General features: G+C 41.5%; 1 long non-coding RNA gene and 1 pseudogene across 2 annotated transcripts in view; one reads left to right on the forward strand and one right to left on the reverse strand.

Annotated features, from left to right (window-relative positions):
• Nucleotides 1-17652, reverse strand: part of LOC103005135 (uncharacterized) — a 63717-nt gene extending 46065 nt beyond the window's left edge. For both annotated transcript variants that reach the window (XR_009004985.1, XR_451924.2), the window contains exon 1: nucleotides 17457-17652. This is a non-coding gene — a long non-coding RNA (uncharacterized LOC103005135). The remainder of the gene's footprint in view (nucleotides 1-17456) is intronic.
• A 3584-nt stretch (nucleotides 17653-21236) lies between these two features.
• Nucleotides 21237-21331, forward strand: LOC114239120 (U6 spliceosomal RNA; annotated as a pseudogene).
• The last annotated feature ends 280 nt before the right edge of the window (nucleotides 21332-21611 follow it).

Below are 21611 nucleotides of genomic sequence, written 5' to 3' on the forward strand. Positions count from 1 at the left end.
AGGGGACACGGGTTCGAGCCCTGGTCTGGGAAGATCCCACATGCTGCGGAGCAACTGGGCCCGTAAGCCACAACTACTGAGCCTGTGCGTCTGGAGCCTGTGCTCCGCAACAAGAGAGGCTGCGATAGTGAGAGGCCCGCGCACCACGATGAAGAGTGGCCCCCGCTTGCCACAACTAGAGAAAGCCCTTGCACAGAAACGAAGACCCAACACAGCTAAAAATAAATAATTTATTTGAAAAAAAAAAAAAAAACTACAATGAGGTATCACCTTACACCAGTGTGAATGGCCATCATTAAAAAGTCTACAAATAATAAATGCTGGAGAGGGTGTGGAGAAAAGGGAACCCTCCTACATTGTTGGTGGGAATGTAAATTGGTGCTGTCACTATGGAAAACAGTATGAGGTTCCTTAAAAACTAAAAATTGAGCTACCATATGATCTGGCAATCCCACTCCTGGACATATACCTGAAGAAAACTAATTTGAAAAGACACATGCACCCCAATGTTCATGGCAGAACTATTTACAATAACCAAGACATGGAAGCAACCTAAACGTCCATCACAGATGAATGGATAAAGAAGACGTGGTATGTATGTGTGTGTACACACACACACACACACACACACACACACACACACTGGAATACTACTCAGCCATAAAAAAGAATGAAATAATGCCATTTGCAGCAACATGGATGTACCTAGAGATTATCATACTATGTGAAGTAAGTCAAAGAAAGACAAATATCATATGATATCACTTATGTGTGGAATCTAAAATAAATACAAATGAACTTATTTAAAACAGAAATAGAAGCACAGACATAGAAAACAAACTTTTGGTTACCAAAGGGGAGGAGGGAGGGGGGAGAGGGATAAATTAGGAGGTTGGGATTAACAGATACACAATACTACATATAAAGTAGATAAAACTAGGTCCTACTGTATAGCACAGGGAACTATATTCAGTATCTTGTAATAAACTATAAAAAGTACCTGAAAAAAACTATATATATACTTTTACATATATAAAAATACATATATATAAAAGAAACTGAATCACTTTGCTGTACACCAGAAACTAACACAACATTGTAAATTAACTATCCTTCCATTTAAAACAAAGATTTAAAAAAAAGAAATAAAGGAGAGATAAAAGACTTCTCCAAACAAAAGGTGAAGGCGTTCACCACCACTAGACCTGTCCTACAAGAAATGCTAAAGTAAAAGGACACAAATTAACATCACAAAAACATAATACAGCAGCATAAAACTCACCTGTAATGGTATATATATATATATATATATATATATATATATATATATACACACACACATACATACACAAAGTTAAAGTCTGTAATATGGTAATGGTGGTGCAAAATTCACTTACAACTCTAGTTTAAAAGTTAAAAAACAAACATAGTAAAAATAATCATAGCTATAATCTGCTGTTGGTCACACAATATAAAATATATGTAAAATGTAACATCAATAACCTAAATTGTGAGGGGGGAGAAGTAAAATTGTAAAGTTTAGGAATGCTATTGAAGCTAAGTTGTTATCAACTTTAAAATGGGTGTTATAACTTTAAGATATTTTATGGGACTTCCCTGGTGGCACAGTGATTAAGAATCTGTCTGCCAATGCAGGGGACATGGGTTCGAGTCCTGGCCTGGGAAGATCCCACATGCTGTGGAGCAACTAGGCCCGTGTGCCACAACTACTGAGCCTGTGCTCTAGAGCCCAAGAGACACAACTATCAAGTCTGCGTGCCCAGAGCCCGTGCTCCGCAACAAGATAAGCCACCGATGATAAACCTATGCACTGCAACTAGAGAAAGCCCACGCGCAGCAATGAAGACCCAACGCAGCAAAAAAAAAAAAGATATTTTATGTAAGTCTCATAGTAACCACAAGCAAAAATCCTGTAGTATTAAACAAAAGAACATGATAAAGAAGTCAAAGCATATTGATACCAAAAGTCACCAAAACACACACAAAAAAGACAGCAGAATTAGAAATGATGAATATACAAAACAGCCAGAAAATAATCAACAAAATGGTAATAGTACGTCTTTACCTATAAATAATTGCCTTAAATATAAATTGATTAAATTCTCCAATCCAAAGACACAGAATGGATGAATGGCTTAAAAAACAAATAAACCAAGAAACCCAAGACCCAATTATATGCTGCCTACAAGACAAATACTTTAGCCTTAGAGACATGCATAGACTGAGTGTGATGGAATGGAAAAAAGTATTTCAAGAGAATGGTAACAAACAAAAACAAAACAAAAAACACACCCAAAATTATTTTTTAAAAAGGCAGGGATCACTATAGTTATATCAGACAAAATAATTTTTTTTTATAAATTTATTTATTTATTTATTTATTTTGACTGTGTTGGGTCTTCGTTTCTGTGCGAGGGCTTTCTCCAGTTGCGGCAAGTGGGGGCCACTCTTCATCGCGGTGCGCGGGCCTCTCACTGCCTCTCCCGTTGCGAAGCACAGGCTCCAGACGCACAGGCTCAGTAGTTGTGGCTCACGGGCCTAGCCGCTCCGCGGCATGTGGGATCTTCCCAGACCGGGGCACGAACCCGTGTCCCCTGCATTGGCAGGCAGATTCTTAATCACTGTGCCACCAGGGAAGCCCAGACAAAATAAATTTTAAACTAAAAATGGTAAAAAGAAACAAAGAAGGTCATTATATAATGATAAATGTGTCACTCCATCGAAAAGATATAGCAAGTGTAAATATTTATGCACCCAACATCAGAGCACCTCAGTATATAAAGCAAAAACTAACAGAAAAAGGAGAAATAAACAGCAATCCAATAATAGTTGGAGATTTTAATACTCTCAACAATGGATAGATCATCCAGAGAATCAATTTAAAAAAAGCAGATCCAGGGCTTCCCTGGTGGTACAGTGGTTAAGAATCTGCCTGCCATTGCAGGGGACACGGGTTCAAGCCCTGGTCCGGGAGAAGACAAGCTGCAGAACAACTAAGCCCGTGTGCCACAACTAGTGAGCCCACGCTGTTGAGCCCCCGCACCACAACTACTGAAGCCCACGCGCCTAGAGCCCATGCTCCACAACAAGAGAAGCTACTGCAATGAGAAGCCCACGCACTGCAACGAAGAGTGGCCCCTGCTCACCACAACTAGAGAAAGTGCATGCGCAGCAACGAAGACCCAATGCAGCCAAAAATAAAGAAATAAAATAAATAAATTTATATATATAAAAAAGCAGATCTGAATAACACTATCGATCAAATGAACCTCACAGACATAAACAACATTTTATCCAACAACAGCAGAACACACATTCTTTTCAAACTCACATGGAACATTTTCTAGGACAGACCATATGTTAGGCCACAAAGCAATCCTTGGCAAATTCCAAAAGTTAGAATCACACCAACTTCTCTGGCCACAATGGTATGAGACAAGAAATCAACAGTAGGAGGAAAACTGAAAAATTCACAAATACAATGGAAATTAAACAACACTCTCCTCAACAACCAATGGATCAAAGAAGAAATTAAAGGAGAAATTTAAAAAGTATCTTTAGACAAATGAAAATGGAAACAACACACCAAAACTTACAGGATGCAGCATAAGCAGTTCTAAGAGGAAAATTCATAGCAATAAATGCCTTTATTGATCATCAATAAGGATTTCAAATAATCAACTGTGTGCCTTAAGGAACTAAAAAAAGAAGAACAAACTGAGACCACAGTTAGCAGAAGAAATAATGATTAGATCAGAAATAAATAAAACAGCAGGAAAAAATGTTTAAAGATTAAAAGAACAAATAGCTGGTTCTTTAAAACAATAAATAAACTTGACAAACTTTTAGCTATTCTAATGAAGAAAAAAAGAGAGGGCCCAAATAAACAAAATTATAAATGAAAAGGAAATATTACAACTGATACCCCAGAAATACAAAGGATCATAAGAGGCTACTATGAACAACTGTATGTAGAAAAACTGGACAACCTAAGAGAAATGGAAAAATTCTTAGATGCATACAACCTACCAAGCCCGATCAAAAAGAAATAGCAAATCTGAACATACCAATTACTAGCAAGGAGACTGAATCAGTAATCAAAAATCTCCCAATGAAAAAAGCTCAAGACCAGACAGATGGCTTCACTGGCAAATTTTACCAAACATTTAAAGAAGAATTAATGCCAGTCCTTCTCAGACTTTTCCAAAAACTGGAGGAGGACGGAATACTGCAAACTCATTTTATGAGGCCAGCAATACCCTGATACCAAAGCCAGTAAAGGACTACAAGGAGAGAAAACTACAGGCCAATATCCCTGACAATACATAGATGCAAAATTTTTCAATAAAATAATACCAAACCAAAATCAGCAGCACATTAAAAAGATCATTCACCCTGATCAAGGAGGATTATCCCTGTGATCAAGGACAGTTCAACATACGCAAATCAACCAATGCCATACAACACATTAATACAATGAAAGAAAAAACACATATAATCATCTGGACAGATGCAGAAAAAGCACTTGACAAAATTCAACATCTGTTCATGATAAAAACTCTTGACAAAGTAGGTATAGGAGGAACACCCCTCAACATAATAAAGGCCATTTATATCAGGCCCACAGATAATATCATACTCAACAGTGAAAGGTTAAAAGATTTTCCTCTAAGATCAGGAACAAGGATGCCCCTCTCACCAATCCTATTCAACATATTACTAGAAGTTCCAGCCACAGCAGTAAGCAAGAAAAAGAAATAAGAGACATCCGAATTGGAAATGATGAAGTAAAATTTTCTATTTGCAGATGAAATGCTTTTATATAGAGAAAATCCTGGAGATTGGTTCAAGATGGCGGAGTAGAAGGACATGCGCTCACTCCCTCTTGCAAGAGCACCGGAATCATAACTGCTGAACAATCATCAACAGGAAGACACTGGAACTCACCAAAAAAGATACCCCACATCCAAAGACAAAGGAGGAGCCACAATGAGATGGTAGGAGGGATGCAATCACAATAAAAGCAAACCCCATAACTGCTAGGTGGGTGACTCACAAACTGGAGAACACTTATACCACAGAAGTCCACCCACTGCAGTGAAAGTTCTGAGCCCCACGTCAGGGTTGCCAACCTAGGGGTCCGGCAAAGGGAAGAGGAATTCCTACAGAATCAGACTTTGAAGCATAGTGGGATTTGACTGCAGGACGTCGACGGAACTGGGGGAAATAGGGACTCCATTCTTGTAGGGCACACACAAGGAGTGTGCACATCGGGACTCAGGGGAAGGAGCAGTGACCCGATAGCAGACTGAACCAGACCTACCTGCTAGTGTTGGAGGGTCTCCTGCAGAGGCGGGGGTGGCTGTGTATCACCGTGAGGACAAAGAGACTGGCACCAGAAGTTCTGGGAAGTACTCCTTGGCGTGAGCCCTCCCAGAGTCTGTCATTAGCCCCACCAAAGAGCCCAGGTAAGCTCCATTGTTGGGTCGCCTCAGGCCAAACAACCAACAGGGAGAGAACGCAGCCCCACCCATCAGCAGAAAAGCGGATTAAAGTTTTACTGAGCTCTGCCCACCAGAGCAACAGCCAGCTCTACCCACCACCAGTCCCTCCCATCAGGAAACCTGCACAAGCCTCTTAGATAGCCTCATTCACCAGAAGGCAGACAGAAGAAACAAGAAGAACTATAATCCTGCAGCCTGTGGAACAAAAACCACATTCACAGAAAGACAGACAAGATGAACAGGCAGAGGGCTATGCTCCAGACAAAGGAACAAGATAAAACCCCAGAAAAACAACTAAATGAAGTGGAGATAGGCAACCTTCCAGAAAAAGAATTCAGAATAATGACAGTGAAGATGATCCAGGACCTTGGAAAAAGAATGGAGGCAAAGATCGAGAAGATGCAAGATATGTTTAACAAAGACCAAGAAGAATTAAAGAACAGAGATGAACAATACAATAACTGAAATGAAAACTACACTAAAAGGAATCAATAGTGTAGGAATTCCTTCCTACACTAGAAGGAATCAATAACTGAGACAGAAGAACGGATAAGTGACCTGGAAGACAGAATGGTGGAATTCACTGCTGCAGAACAGACTAAAGAAAAAAGGATGAAAAGAAATGAAGACAGCCTAAGAGACCTCTGGGACAACATTAAACCCAACAACATTCGCATTATAGGGGTCCCAAAAGAAGAAGAGAGAAAGGACTAGAGAAAATATTTGAAGAGATTAGTCGAAAACTTCCCTAACATGGGAAAGGAAATAGCCACCCAAGTCCAGGAAGTGCAGAGAGTCCCATACAAGATAAACCCAAGGAGAAACATGCCGAGACACACAGTAATCAAATTGGCAAAAATTAAAGACAAAGAAAAATTACTGAAAGCAACAAGGGAAAAACAACAAATAACATACAAGGGAACTCCCATAAGGTTAACAGCTGATTTCTCAGCAGAAACTCTACAAGCCAGAAGGGAGTGGCATGATATACTTAAAGTGATGAAAGGGAAGAACCTACAACCAAGATTACTGTACCTGGCAAGGATCTCATTCATATTCGATGCAGAAATCAAAAGCTTTACAGGTAAGCAAAAGCTAAGAGAATTCAGCACCACCCAACCAGCTCTACAACACATGCTAAAGGAACTTCTCTAAGTGGGAAACACAAGAGAAAAAAAGGACCTACAAAAACAAACCCAAGGGCTTCCCTGGTGGCACAGCGGTTAAGAATCTGCCTGCCAATGCAGGGGACATGGGTTCGAGCCCTGGTCTGGGAAGATCCCACATGCCACGGAGCAACTAAGCCCATGAGCCACTACTACTGAGCCTGCACGTCTGGAGCCTGTGCTCCGCAACAAGAGAGGCTGCGACAGAGAGAGGCCCGCGCACTGCGATGAAGAGTGGCCCCCGCTCGCCGCAACTGGAGAAAGCCCTCGCACAGAAACAAAGACCCAACAGAGCCAAAAATAAATATAAATTAATTAAAGAAACGTTTAAAAAAAAAAACCCAAAACAATTAAGAAAATGGTCATAGGAACATACATATCGATAATTACCTTAAACGCGAATGGATTAAATGCTCCAACCAAAAGACACAGGCTTGCTGAATGGATACAAAAACAAGACCCATATATATGCTGTCTACAAGAGACCCACTTCAGACCTAGGGACACATACAGACTGAAAGTGAGGGGATGGAAAACGATATTTGGTACAAATGGAAATCAAAAGAAAGCTGGAGTAGCAATACTCATATCAGATAAAACAGACTTTAAAATAAAGAATGTTACAAGAGACAAGGAAGGACACTACATAATGATCCAGGGATCAATCCAAGAAGAAGATATAACAATTATAAATATATATGCACCCAACATAGGAGCACCTCAATACATAAGGCAACTGCTAACAGCTATAAAAGAGGAAATGGGCAGTTAACACAATAATAGTGGGGGACTTTAACACCTCACTTACACCAATGGACAGATCATCCAAAATGAAAATAAATAAGGAAACGGAAGCTTTACATGACACAATAGACCAGATAGATTTAATTGATATTTATAGGACATTCCATCCAAAAACAGCAGATTACACTTTCTTCTCAAGTGCGCATGGAACATTCTCCAGGATAGATCACACCTTGGGTCACAAATCAAGCCTCAGTAAATTTAAGAAAATTGAAATCATATCAAGCATCTTTTCTGACCACAATGCTATGAGATTAGAAATGAATTACAGGGAAAAAAACGTAAAAAACACAAACACATGGAAGCTAAGCAATACGTTACTAAATAACCAAGAGATCACTCAAGAAATCAAAGAGGAAATCAAAAAATACTTAGATACAAATGACAATGAAAACACGACAATCCAAAACCTATGGGATGCAGCAAAAGCAGTTCTAAGAGAAAAGTTTATAGCTATACAAGCCTACCTCAAGAAACAAGAAAAATATCAAATAAACAATCTAAACTTACACATAAAGGAACTAGAGAAAGAAGAACAAACAAAACCCGAAGTTAGCAGAAGGAAAGAAATCATAAAGATCAGAGCAGAAATAAATGAAATAGAAACAAAGAAAACAATAGCAAAGATCAATAAAACTAAAAGCTGGTTCTTTGAGAAGATAAACAAAATTGATAAACCATTAACCAGACTCATCAAGAAAGAGGGAGAGGACTCAAATCAATAAAAGTAGACATGAAAAAGGAGAAGTTACAACAGACACCACAGAAATACAAAGCATCCTAAGAGACTACTACAAGCAACTCTATGACAATAAAATGGACAAAGTGGAAGAAATGGACAAATTCTTAGAAAGGTATAACCTTCCAAGACTGAACCAGGAAGAAACAGAAAATATGAACAGACCAATCACAAGCAACGAAATTGAAACTGTGATTTAAAATCTTCCGACAAAGAAAAGCGCAGGACCAGATGGCTTCACGGGTGAATTCTATCAAACATTTAGAGAAGCGCTAACACCCATACTTCTCAAACCTTTCCAAAAAATTGCAGCGGAAGGAACACTTCCAAACTCGTTCTATGAGGCCACCATCACCATACCAAAACCAGACAAAGATACGACAAAAAAAAGAAAATTACAGACCAATATCACTGATGAACATAGATGCAAAAATCCTCAACAAAATACTAGCAAACAGAATCCAACAACACATTAAAAGGATCATACACCATGATCAAGTGGGATTTATCCCAGGGATGCAAGGATCCTTCAACATATGCAAATCAATCAATGCGATACACCATATTAACAAACTGAAGAAAAAACCAATATGATCATCTCAATAGATGCAGAAAAAGCTTTTGACAAAATTCAACACCCATTTATGATAAAAACTCTCCAGAAAGTGGGCATAGAGGGAACGTACCTCAACATAATAAAGGCCATATATGACAAACCCACAGCAAACATCATTCTCAATGGTGAAAAACTGAATGCATTTCCTCTGAGATAAAGAACAAGACAAGGATGTCCACTTTCACTACTATTATTCAACATAGTTTTGGAAGTCCTAGTCACGGCAATCAGAGAAGAAAAAGAAATAAAGGAATATAAATTGGAAAAGAAGTGAAACTGTCACTGTTTGCAGATGACATGATACTATACGTAGAGAATCCTAAAGATGCCACCAGAAAACTACTAGAGTTAATCAATGAATTTGGTAAAGTTGCAGGATACAAAATTAAAGCACAGAAATCTCTTGCATTCCTATACACTAATGATGAAAAATCTGAAATAGAAATTAAGGAAACACTCCCATTTACCACTGCAACAAAAAGAATAAAATACCTAGGAATAAACCTACCTAGGGAGATAAAAGACCCGTATGCAGAAAACTATAAGACACTGATGAAAGAAATTAAAGATGATACCAACAGATGGAGAGATATACCATGTTGTTGGATTGGAAGAATCAATATTATGGAAAGGACTATACTACCCAAAGCAATCTACAGATTCAAAGCAATCCCTATCAAATTACCAATGGCATTTTTTACAGAACTAGAACAAAAAATCTTAAAATTTGTATGAAGACACAAAAGACGCCGAATAGCCAAAGCAGTCTTGAGGAAAAAAAACAGAGCTGGAGGAATCAGACTCCCTGACTTCAGACTATACTACAAAGCTACAGTAATCAAGACAATATGGTACTGGAACAAAAACAGAAATACAGATCAATGGAACAGGATAGAAAGCCCAGAGATAAACCCATGCACCTATGCTCAACTAATCTATGACAAAGGAGGCAAAGATATACAATGGAGAAAAGACAGTCTCTTCAATAAGTGGTGCTGGGAAAACTGGACAGCTACATGTAAAAGAAGGAAATTAGAACACTCCCTAACACCATATACAAAAATAAACTCAAAATGGATTAGAGACCTAAATATAAGACCGGAGACTATAAAACTCATAGAGGAAAACATAGGAATGACACTCTTTGACATAAATCACAGGAAGATCTTTTTTGATCCACCTCCTTGAGTAATGGAAATAAAAACAAACAAATGGGACCTAATGAAACTTAAAAGCTTTTGCAAAGCAAAGGAAACTACAAACAAGATGAAAAGACACCCGTCAGAATGGGAGAAAATATTTGCAAACGAATCAACGGACAAAGGATTAATCTCCAAAATATATAAACAGCTCATGCAGCTCAATATTAAAAAAACAAACAACCCAATCCAAAAATGGGCAGAAGACCTAAATGGACTTTTCTCCAAAGACATACAGATGGCCAAGAAGCACATGAAAAGCTGCTCAACATCACTAATTATTACAGAAATTCAAATCAAAACTACAATGAGGTATCACCTCACACCAGTTAGAATGGGCATCATCAGAAAATCTGCAAACAACAAATGCTGGAGAGGGTGTGGAGAAAAGGGAACCTTCTTGCACTGTTGGTGGGAATGTAAATTGATACAGCCACTATGGAGAACAGTATGGAAGTTCCTTAAAAAACTAAAAGTAGAATTACCATATGATCCAGCAATCCCACTACTGGGCATATACCCAGAGAAAACCATAGTTCAAAAAGACACATGCACCCCAATGTTCACTGCAGCACTATTTACAATAGCCACGTCATGGAAGTAACCTAAATGCCCATCGACAGACGAATGGATAAAGAAGTTGTGGTACATATATACAATGGAATATTACTCAGCCATAAAAAGGAACGAAAATTGAGTCACTTGTTGAGACGTGGATGGATCTAGAGACTGCCACACAGAGTGAAGTAAGTCAGAAAGAGAAAAACAAATATTGTATATTAACGCATATATGTGGAACCTAGAAAAATGGTACAGATGAACCGGTTTGCAGGGCAGAAATTGAAACACAGATGTAGAGAACAAACGTATGGACACCAAGGGGGGAAAGCGGTGGGGGGGGGTGGGGGTGGTGTGATGAACTGGGAGACTGGGATTGACATGTATACAGTGATGTGTATAAAATGGATGACTAATAAGAACCTGCAGTATAAAAAAATAAATAAAATAAAATTCAAAAATTCAAAAAAAAAAGAAAATCCTAAAGACTCTATCAAAAATAACCTGTTAAATCTAATCAATGAATTCAGTAAAGTTGTAGAATACAAAATTAACATTCAAAAATCAGTAGCATCTCTATTATTACAAATTATCTGAAAAAGAAAGAAAATTATTCCATTTACAGTAGCATCAAAAACAATAGAATAGGGCTTCCCTGGTGGCGCAGTGGTTGAGAATCCGCCTGCCAATGCAGGGGACACGGGTTCGAGCCCCGGTCCGGGAAGATCCCACATGCCATGGAGCAGCTAGGCCCGTGAGCCACAACTACTGAGCCTGGGCGTCTGGAGCCTGTGCTCCGCAACAGGAGAGGCCGCGACAGTGAGAGGCCCACGCACCGCGATGAAGAGTGGCCCCCGCTCACCGCAACTGGAGAAAGCCCTTACACAGAAACGAAGACCCAACACAACCAAATATAAATAAATAAATAAATAAAATTAAAAAAAAATAGAATATTTAGGAGTGAATTTAACCAAGGAGGTGAAAGATCTCTACTCTGAAAACTACAAGATACTGATGAAAGAAAGAAATCAAAGACAACACAAATAAATGGAAAGGTATCCTGTGTTCATGGATTTGAAGAATATTGCTGCAATGTCAACACTACCAAAAGCCATCTAGAGATTTGATGCAATCCCTATCAAGATTCCAATGGCATTTTTTACAGAAGTAGAAAAACCAATGCTAAAATTTATATGGAAGCACAAAAGACTCTGAATAGCCAAAGCAATCCTGAGAAAAAAGGACAAAGTGGCTGGTATCACTTTCCTGATTTTAAGCTATACTTATAAAACTATAGGAATCAACAGTATGGTACTGGCACAAAAACAGATAAATAGACTGAAGGAACAGAATCAAGAGCCCAGAAATAAACCCAAGTATATATGGTCAGATAATATTTGACAAGGAAGCCAATAATACTCAATGGAGAAAATACAGTCTCTGCAATAAATGGTAAAAATTGGATATCCATATGGAGAAGAATGAAATTACACCCCTATCTTACACCACTCACAAAAATCAATTCCAAATGGATCAAAGACCTAAATGTAAGACCTGAAACCATAAACCTCCTAGCAGAAAACATAGAAAAAAAGCTCCTTGACATGGATCTTGGCAATGATTTTTTAAAATATGACACCTAAAGCACAAGCAACAAAATAAAAGGTAAGTTGGCAATGATTTTTTAAAATATGACACCTAAAGCACAAGCAACAAAATAAAAGATAAACAAGTGGAACTACATCAAACCAGAAAGCTGCACAGCAAAAGAAAAACGTCAACAAAATTAAAAGATAACCTTTGGAATGGGAAGAAGCATTTGCAAACCATTTATCTGAAAAGGGGCTAATATCCAAAATACACAGGGAACTCATATGCACAAAAAGTAAGAATCCAATTTAAAAATGGGCAAAGAACTTGAATACATACTTGTCCAAAGAAGATACACGAATGGCCAACAGGTACATGACGATGCTCAACATCACTAATCATTAGAGAAATCCAAATCGAAACCACAATGAGATCACCTCACTCCTGTCAGGATGGCTAGCATCAAAGAGACAAGAGATAACAAATGTTGCCAGGATATGAAGAAAAGGGAACACTTGTGCACACTTGGTGGGATTATAAATTGTTTCAGCCACTATGGAAAACAATATGGAGGTTCCTCAAAACATTAAAAATAGAACTACCATATGATCCAGACATCCCACTTCTGGGAATATACCTGAAGAAAACAAAATCATGTGGAAGTGATATCTGCATCTCCATGTTCACAACAGCATTATTTACAATAGCCAAGACATGGAAACAACCTCAGTATCCATCAATGGATGAATGGATAAAGAAGCTGTGCTATATACACACAATGGAATATTATTTAGTGAAAGAGACGAGGAAATCCTGCTATTTGTGACAACATAGATGGCCCTTGAGGGCATTATGCTAAGTGAAACAAATCAGGGAGAGAAAGACAAATATTAGATGATCTTACTTATACGTGGAATCTAAAAAATAGCCAAAATCATGGAAAAAGTGATCAGATTTGTGGTTATCAGAGGTGGAGAAGGGTGGGAGAAATTGGATGAAGGTGGTCAAAAGGCACAGACTTCCAGTTATAAGATAAATAAGTACTAGGGATGCATGATGACTATATGCATGATAAATATATATGTAAGTTGTATGATAAATATATACATAAGTTGTTAAGAGCATAAATCCTAAGGGTTCTCATCAAAAGGAAAAAAATTTTTCCTTTATTTTATATTGATATGAGATGATGGATGTTAACTAAACTTAATGTGGTCCTCATTTCACTATGTATGTAAGTCAAATCATCACGCTGTACACCTTAAACTTACACAGTACTGTATGTCAATTACATCTCAATAATACCAGGGGGAAAAAAAGATAACACATTATGGCAAAACAGCACATGAACAGATGCTCAACATCATTAGTCCTTAGGGAAATGCGTGAGGAAGGATTAAAAGAGGCACAAGAAAACTTTTGGGGGTGACAAATCTGTTTACTATCTTGATTGTGGTGATGGTTTAATAAGTATATAACATGTTAAAAAATATAAAATTGCACACTTTAAATACAGTAAGGTTCCCCTACATACGAACCTTCAAGCTGTGAACTTTCAAAGATGCGAACGTGCGGTCCATCAGAGTCAGGCGTGAGTGAAATTGCAGCTTACCCTCCGTCTCCTATTGCTGACGGTCCTTCAGCTCTACCACCTCCCACCTCCTCTCCCTCCTCCAGTCAGTAACTCTTCTTGCCTGTTCACTCGATGTCAGCCCCTGTATGCCAGCTGTTGTACTGGACTACTGTACTTTTCAAGGTACTGTACTGTAAGACTCAAAATGTTTTATTTTTTGTTTGTTTTTTATGTATTATTTCTGCAAAAAGTATTATAAACCTATTACAGTACAGTACTATTAATATATAGCCGATTGTGTTAGTTGTGTACCTAGGCTAACTTTGTTGGACTTACGAACAAACTGGACTTATGAACGCGCTCTCGGAACAGAACTCGTTGGTATGTAGGGAACTTACTGTATGTGTACCTCAAAAGAAGTCGTTTTAAAGAAAGAAAAAACAAAGAAGTGGGGAGTGAGACTTTTAAAAATGAATAACTTTTTCACGTTTTTAACATTTTTTAAGTTTTGAACCATATGGATATATATTATCTACTCCAAAAATTAAATAACAATAAATAGAAATGACATTTAAGCCAAAAAAGGGTAGTTTGTGTTGATATTTTTCCTGCTTGCGTTACAAATCCTCTCAAAGGATTCCCCCAGCCCACAAATTCCTCACTAGGCCAGCAACCCTCAGCTGTTTACTCTGCTCCACTGGGTGACTGGGAATCCAAAGACATGGTGGCTTCCTGTTCACGGTTACAGACTGAGAGCAGTGCTCTGTCAGGCCATGTATATGTACATATGTTTTTTTTGACCTCAGCAGAATCTGACTAACATCTTAAGGTCATGTCAAATATGGGGTAGCACCAATAAAATTTGAGAGAATGTTCCAGATTCAAAGACCAGTATAGATTTGCTTCTGTGCCACCCAGTATCAGCTAAGATGAGCTCAGCAGTAAGATGCATAGGAAGAAATAACTCTCATAGTTTTTAAATTATCAGAAATTTGGCCTCAGGAATTCCCTGGCAGTCCAGTGGTTAGGACTGCACACTCTCACTGCCAAGGGCCCGGGTTTCAATCCCTGGTTGGGGAACTAAGATCCCACAAGCTGAGCAGTACGGCAAAAAGAAAACAGAAAGGAAATTTGACCTCAAAACTCCCCGTTTTTTTTTTGTTTTTTTTTTGGCTGCACGGCTTGCAGGATCTTAGTTCCCTGACCAGGGATGGAACCCGTGTCCCCTGCAGTGGAAGCACAAAGTCCTAACTATTGGACCCCCAGGGAACTCCCTGGCCTCAAAACTTGAATCAAATTATAATGCAGCTGTTTACAATAAACATAAGAGGAAGGGAAATTCTAACATGGAGAGAAATCCAAACCCCCCAACCAACTATGGTGGTTAAAAACCCAGGGTGCTCCTGCCAAATTCAGGATATGTTACTCACTCCAGATAACCTGCCTATGAACTCCAGTTGGAGAGATGATCAATGTTCCTTTGGCCCCTGATGCTGTTCAACAACAGCAATCATTCTCGAGGTGCTGTCACAAGCCATGGAATGTTTCTGTTTCTTTCCACCATGGGATTAAAGATACTGGATCTGGATTGTAAGCCAACGAGGGAGGGTTCCATTGTCTAGCATTTCTCATCAGGAATCAATTCTCCCAGGTGATAAGAATCAACCTTTAGATTAGAGGTCAATTTGCCAAATGGGAGTCATCTTGCAGGTTCATTACAAAATGGATGCTGAGCCATGCTGCATAATGAGCAAGCCAGTCTATGGAAATCTTATGGGAGGCTTCTGCTTACCATGCACTTCAGAATCCTCACCTACCTTCAACTTCCTCATTTAAATTTTGTGTGACTGACATAAAAGTGCATGCTTATTGAAAGGTTTAATAGAGGTAACACTAAGGACTATTTCTAAAAGTAGAGTTACGGTTCAAGTTTTTGGAAAATTTGCATCAGAATTTCACCATTGTAAACATCTTGAGTAAATGTGGACCAGAAGAGCTCTTTTCAGTTTACTGGGTTTATCCAAGACCGGGATATTTCTTAGGATTTTGTGGCTTTGGGTGAAAATACCTTCACTTTGATCTGCTCCAACAGCAAACAACAACAAAAAACCCCATAAACCAAGATATCATTAGCTGGGCCTCTAGAAGCCTCAACTCCTGCTAAACTGATTCCATGATTGCTCTTCAAAATCACCTGGAGGAGGTCTCCCTCATTGCTTTCAGAGAACACAATTCACTCTGCTTTGAAAGCTTCCCCAGCTCCTTTTCCATTTAACTCTGCCTTCACCTTTCTTTAAGTCTACCCCAAACCCCACACTGTACCCAGGACAATTCAAAGAAACTACCCCTGGCTACTGTGAATTGTGCTTTCAGAAAGCAACAAGCAGCCAGAGCACACGCAGCCCGGTGAGCCTGCAGGGGGACTGGGGTGGATCCTGAGAGGAAACGGAAGTCAGGGAAGGTCGCCAGCTGGAGAACGAAATGATGGGATTTGCTTCCAAGTGTTGGCCCTGGTTGAAGTGTAGAGAGTAGAATGGAGAACTAAGGAGGATCCAGAACACGGGAGGGATGATACCACAGCCGAGCCCTGAACACCTTGGTTGGGGCGGGGGAGGTGTGTCGGGGGCACCCACTCGGCAGAAAATCCAAATACAACCTTATAATCAACCATCTGCAGGTTCAACTAACCTCAGGTGTGTAGTACTGCAGTATCTATTTATGGAAAAAAATCCACCTATCAGTTCAAACTCGCGTTGTTCAAGGGTCAACTGTACTTACATGGTACTAGAAGGTAAGGATGGGTGTTGAGGCTGAAAAGTTTGAGTTTTGAGGAAAGACCTTCAGAAAGCTCCTATTTAATGGCTTGAAGCAAGAGACGAGTCATTTCCTGAGTAGTGGGGCAGTGGAAAGGATCTCCAGGGTCTGAGATACTTTGAATTCACTGGGGGTGAAGGAGGGCGGGGCAGGGGATGGGGCGGGCCCACCAGCAGCCCTCAGCAGCTTGAAGGCTTGAAAGTGTGATTATGCAGGATCGTGGAACAAAAGAACCATGATTAACTATCAATATCATTTGTGCCCTAATTCAGAAGGCTCACTAGATGCCAAGCAAACACTAGGCATCTCTGTATAACTTGACCTCATACCAACCTCACAAAGGCAACCTTTCCAGAGGATTATTAGCATTTTACAGTCGAAAATCCTGTGGCTCAGAGAGGTTAAGGAACCCTACCAGGGTCACCGAGGCAGAACGTAAGAGCCCCGTGTCCTAGGGTATCTGGCTTCAGAGCCCCATTATTCAATACCTCCTTAAAGGACAGCAGGACTTTAAAATAATTTCACTCACTTTTTTTTTAAGGGATAAATTATAGATAAAGCTAGCAGTTGACGAACGTGAAGGAGCCTGAGAATCACTGAAATAAATTAACAAGCAAACCTAAGTGTTTACATTTAACTCTACAAGTTACGTTTTCAGTTCCTTAAATTAATAGTTTCACCGTAATGACAACCCACTCTTTTTGTCTGCAATTTCAAACCGGTTTTAAATATTACTGAGATTTTTTTTTTTTTTTTTGGATTGCTTGACCAATTCCCTAATTAAGCAAACACTAGGCCTCTCCTCCCAGCACCCAACCCCCCACCCCCGTTCCCGGCCCCGGGATGGGGAAAGGTGCCCGAGAGGCGCTTACAGTGATTTCTGCCTCTTCTCTCTCCGAAACTGTTCTGAGGAGCAAATAACTGAGTGCCTGAGAAAGCTCTAAAGACGCCTGTGAGTTTGCTCGGAGATGAAACGCTGAAAGCAGCGCTCTAGGTCCGGCCTGCCCACCACACCTGAGAGATTCGTGCGCAGCCGGAAAAGCAGGACCAGGTGCGCACACGCGGAAGTGCCCGGAGACAACATGGCGCCGCCGCCAGCGCGGGCCTTAAGCGCAAGTCGGCGGCCAGCTACGGTGGCCCTCGGGGGCCAATACAGTGTTAGGACCGCGACTCGCTTGTGGTTCCTGGTGGAGCGAAGGGACGTCCGCCAAGAGACTAGAACAACCCTGACTGGGTGTGGGGCCGAAACATCGAGGACCGCTAGATGAGGGTGCCCCCAGCAGGCCACAGTCAGATGAGGAGAGAAGAGCAATGCCATTCACTGAATGCATTCATTTATTCATGCACTCATGAGCACCGACAAACTTCAGTTTGTTCTTGGAAGTGACCCCTTCCGCGATGCTGTAAGGGAAGTTCTGCTTCCGGAAGGAGGCTGGACTAAACGAGATTGTCCCCCCAACAGAATGATACCAATCACTTACTGAGAGCAAGGCTCTGTGCTAAGTGCCCTGGAAGGATGCCAGGATGGCCTCTTACCTACAGTCTGGTGGTGACATGTACGGGCCACCTACCAGACACAGAGCGGAGGCAAGTTCAATGCCGGCTGTGGGTAGATGAGGAGAGAACCGCCCTGGGAAAGAGGAGGTGCGACCCGACCACTTTGTTTTTATTACTGGGGGTAGAGGCTGAGGGTAGTGGGCAGAGGGGCTGGCCTGCAGTAGCCCTGGAGCTGTGTTCCCTTCTCCCACTTCCATTTCCTGTGGTCCTCACTGGTGTTAGGAGAGGTTGTCCTTCCCTTGGGCAAAGAACAGTAAAGATTTCTGCCTACTGGCCTCAGTGTGGGTCACAGATATTTCAACTCCTTCACAGAAATGAAAATACCCGGAGAATTGTTTGAAACCAACAAACATACAAAAAAATAATAATATGCATTCCACTATGGGGGAGATTGCACCCAACATTGTCTATGACACCTCGCAGGGTGTCGTAACTGCCTCCCAGTAAGCTATTCAGCTCTCTTTTAAGCCAGATGCTTCTGGGTAATGGGGCATGTTATCCGTCTACTATTGCCACAATAAAGCTGTGTAACAAAATGCTCCAAAACTCAGAGGCAAAACAACAATCATTTATTCTCAGTCATGCATCTAGGAGTCAAGCTGGTCTGGGCTGGGTTCCGATGGGCTTGGCTCCAAGCTGCAGACTGGTTCCAGGTCACATTTCTACCACCTTCCTTGGACCAGTGGGCCAGTTGGGGTTCACTCTTCCCATGATGATGGTAGGAGCAAGAAAACAAACTCAACTGTATAAGTACAGTTTAAAACTTTGCTTGCATCACATCTGCCCACCTCCCATGGTCAGAGAAAATCCACATGGCCAAGCCCAACATGAATGAAGCAGGAAAGTACATTTCTCTCACATAGGAAAGGGAAGCATGTGTGAATATTTTTTTTTTTAAAGGATTTTCTTATTTATTTATTTATTTATTTATTTATTTATTTTTGGCTGTGTTGGGTCTTCGGTTCGTGCGAGGGCTTTCTCCAGTTGCGGCAAGCGGGGGCCACTCTTCATCGCGGTGCGGGGACCGCTCTTCATCGCGGTGCGCGGGCCTTTCTCTATCGCGGCCCCTCCCGTCGCGGGGCACAGGCTCCAGACGCGCAGGCTCAGCAATTGTGGCTCACGGGCCCAGCTGCTCCGTGGCATGTGGGATCTTCCCAGACCAGGGCTCGAACCCGTGTCCCCTGCATTAGCAGGCAGATTCTCAACCACTGCGCCACCAGGGAAGCCCTTGTGTGAATATTTTAAGCAATAATCTAATTTGACACAAAGCACATGATTACACAGTGAACTCCACAGTTATGAGCCCACTGTCACACTTCCTTCATTGAAAACGTGTTCCCTGGTTAGAGAAGATGCTATGTACTGCAGAGATGGACATAGCATTCTCTAAGTCCGCAGATGCCAGCGCCGCAGGCAGGGAGGGTACAGCCGCATGTGGATAATGACTCTACAGTTGACAGACATATTGCTGCCTCCTCCAGGAGTTGAATGTAACCCACCAGCCACCAGCTGGCCACCTGGTCCCCCCAAAGATTAGTGTCCTATCAGGTCCTCAAAGTTGGCTTCTGCTGTTGTGAGGCTGGGTCCTCCACAGCGGTAGGCAGGCAGCCATATCAGCCTTGATGAAGGGCAGCCCATGCCGTTGAACCCATGCATAGCCTCCATCCTGTTACTACAGCGACTTTGTATATGGTTTCTTTGAACAAGCACTGGGGGACTTGGGCCGGGGGTGGGTGGGTGGGAAAGGCCAACATCCACAGTATACAAAGACCTCCTCTATACTGAATGCCTTCTCCTGGGTATTTACACAGGGCAAGATATCTTCACATTCTGGGCCCATGCAGAAAAATTCATCCACATACTTTCCCACCAGACTGCCATACCTAATCTCTAATCTTGTTCTTTCCAAGTCTCTGATCAACTGGTCAACCCTTTAGCCAGTGTCCATCAGTCCCTCAGGCCATCTCTATTCATGTAAGAAGTGGAAAACCAGTCATCCACTCAGAGTTCTAGCATCTGAGATGATTTCCCTTCGCCACTGTCTTTTCAGAGCTGCCCCCAAGTGAGGCTGTAATACAATAGCTGCTCACGTCTGGCTCATGCCAGCATATTATGCAGGTGTCACGGACTGGACATGGGGAAATCCCCTGAGTCTGTACGTGTGGGTTGAGGAGCGGTCGAAGCAGGTGTTATGGGAATCTGTCATTTTCAGGCCCAGTCCTGCAGACCCACTTTCCTCTTTACAATGGAATGTTTCTGTGTACGTCCAATTTTATGGATCAGATGAAACTAAATTCATGAAGGGTAGTTCAGAGGACAGTCTGTTAGTGCCACCTGACAGGTCCTGTGGCCTTCAGTTGAAGGTGCAGCCAGCCTGCAATGAGGGAGCTAGGGGAATACGTACCCCTACCTCGCTCCATCCTTGCCAGTGCTCCCCATTGGCTGCATCCGACCAGAAGCCAGAGAGCCCATTGATGTGTCCACATAAGCCAGCCTCTGGGGCCTCAGAGCAGGATGAAGGGGAGAAATTCATTGGTTGGGCTGTGGTGTCAGCCTCTAGTATGGCCCCCAGTGACCTCCACCCCGCCCCCCCCGTGTAGTCCTCTCCCATATTATACTAGGGTTGGTCTGTGTGACCAGTAACATATAGCGGAAATGATGAAATGTCACTCATTGGTTAGGTTATGAAAAGGCACTACAGCTCGGGGTTTAGTTGTTGTGGCAGATAGCTTCCTAAGATGGCCCCATGATCCCTGCCACCTGGTATTCGTGCCCTGGTGTAAAACCCTTTCTTTGAGTGCGGGCTGGACCAAGTGACTCAAATCTAATGAACAGAATATGGCAAAAGTGACGGGATACAAAGGACCGTGGCTTCCATCTTGCCTGCATGCTCTCCTTCCTGCTCGCTTGCTCTGATGAAGCAAGCGGCCCACCGGAGAGGCCCACATGGCAAGGAGCTGAGGGAGACCTCTGGCCAAGAGCCAGCGAAGAACTGAGGCCCTCAGTCCAACAGCCTGTGAGGAACTGAATCCTGCCAACGCCCACAGGAGTGTGTGGGAAAGCATCACCCAGGTGAGATTTACAAATCTTAGACTGTGCTCACTTCGGCGGCACATATACTAAAAGTGGAAGGATACAGAGATTAGCATGGCCCCCATGCACACAAATGTGTGAAGCATTCCGTATTTTTGAGTAATCTTACATACAGCTTTCAAAACAAACTGCTAAAAAAAAATCTTAAATTAGCCCCAGCTGACACCTCGATTGCAGTCTTTTGACAGACCCAGGGCCTGAGGTCCCACCTAGGCCTTGCCCAGATTCCTGGTCCACAGGCAATGTGAGAAAACGACTGTTGCTTGGAGTTTGGGGGTAATTTATTATACAACATAGGCAACCAATACAGTTCCTCTCTCTCTGTCTCTCTCTCTCTCTCTCTCAATCTCTCTCTCTCGTATCACTTGCTTCTGTGG

Source organism: Balaenoptera acutorostrata, chromosome 13 (assembly GCF_949987535.1).
Source record: "Balaenoptera acutorostrata chromosome 13, mBalAcu1.1, whole genome shotgun sequence".
Lineage (NCBI taxonomy): Eukaryota > Metazoa > Chordata > Mammalia > Artiodactyla > Balaenopteridae > Balaenoptera > Balaenoptera acutorostrata.